This window comes from Lathyrus oleraceus, chromosome 6, assembly GCF_024323335.1.
Source record: "Lathyrus oleraceus cultivar Zhongwan6 chromosome 6, CAAS_Psat_ZW6_1.0, whole genome shotgun sequence".
Taxonomy (NCBI): Eukaryota; Viridiplantae; Streptophyta; class Magnoliopsida; order Fabales; family Fabaceae; genus Lathyrus; species Lathyrus oleraceus.
This window is the reverse complement of record NC_066584.1, coordinates 347306176-347307796: the sequence shown is the minus strand read 5'-3', so window position 1 is coordinate 347307796 and position 1621 is coordinate 347306176.

Below are 1621 nucleotides of genomic sequence, written 5' to 3'. Positions count from 1 at the left end.
TAGAGTTAGGGCTTTTAGAGGGTGTGGAATGGAGGCTGAACACCTTTGGGTTAACGCAGCTCTGCACCAACCCACAACCGACATATGAAGCTCTGACCCTGGAATTCTTGAGTTTGTTCTCCTACATAACACCTCCCGGGGAAACTCAGTTTCTCACCGGACTCGCCACATTCAGAATGTTCGGCACCTAGTATTCCTTGAACCAAACACAAATAGCGCGAATACTTGGTTGCCGACATGGAGATGGAGTTCACTGCCATATCCCTGACGGATGGTCTGAGATAGCATTTGGAGTATGGCACAACCTTACCAATGTAAACGTCACAAGCTGGGATGTGCTCAATGAAGCGTACATTCACAACCCGACCATCAGATATTTCCACCGAGTCTTAGGACACACGGTCTTCGGAGAAGTCAAAAACCATAAGGTATAATCTAAGGAGTTTTTCTTACTTTACTGTGTGTTCACTCCGGTGGCGTTCAATGCCACCCCGTTCTTTTTGGCCAACATCCAGGCTGCCTGCATGAGAGGCAACACGTCATTCTGTTTTGGAGGAATCATCACTTCCATAGCACTGGGCATGAATCTAGGGGATAGGCTTGCTAACTTACATTCCTTGTCGACTGAGTTCCTCAATATCGACTATTGACGCTCCTCACACCTTATCAAAGTCGTATACGATGGGAGATACCACCCTATGGTCCGGAACAAGATAGTTCGATGCATCATTATGCCTAACAGGAATCGTATAGATCCGTAGAATATGGAAAATTGGATTTTCGATCTGAATTCTCCTGAGCCCAATTAAGAGGATCCTAATAATAATGGAGCTAATGAAATTGAAGAAGAGCTGGATTGATAGGTATCACAACTACCTCCTAAGCATGTTGCAGAGACATCTTCCCGAAACCAACTAAGAAATGAGCGCCAACCCGCCACCATGGAAGATATCTATGCTAAGATTTTACGACATAACCAAAGGATGGAAGAGCGCCAAATGGAAATGATGCAAGCTATCCAGCAAAGAAATGAGTGCCTTGACACAACATGTTGATGCCATCCAGGAATACACTCAGCATGTGGGGTTGGACCCTACCCAGCGGGGTAGAACTGAATGTGCACGAGCAATAGTTAGAGCACGTAGAGCCCAACGTCGTGGCGGAGAGTAGCGATCCTCCTATTTCTCCTCTTTTCGCACTTTATTTTGTCACATTGAGGACAATGCTTTGTTTATGTGTGGGAGGGAATTCTTGTCTTTCGTTTATTTGTTTCTATTTTTAGCCATAACAAAAAAAAAATCTTTCGTTTATTTGTTTCTATCTAATCACTCATTTATTCCTATCAAATTCTTTTTTGTAAAATACAGACCCTAAACCTTAGATCTTTCACTTTCTATCTAATCACTCATTTATTCCTATCAAATTCCTATAGGTTTTCTTACATAGGTTCTGTTAGGAAGCTGAGAAAAATCTAACAAGATTGATACCGTCATGACACCTTAGATCTTTCACTTTTGCGAGATTAGTTTGAATACCCATTATACTGATACCTTAAGTTTCTGTTCTAGATTAACCCCTAGTAGTTTATACTAGCAGTCAACATCGTCTTAAACACAAACCA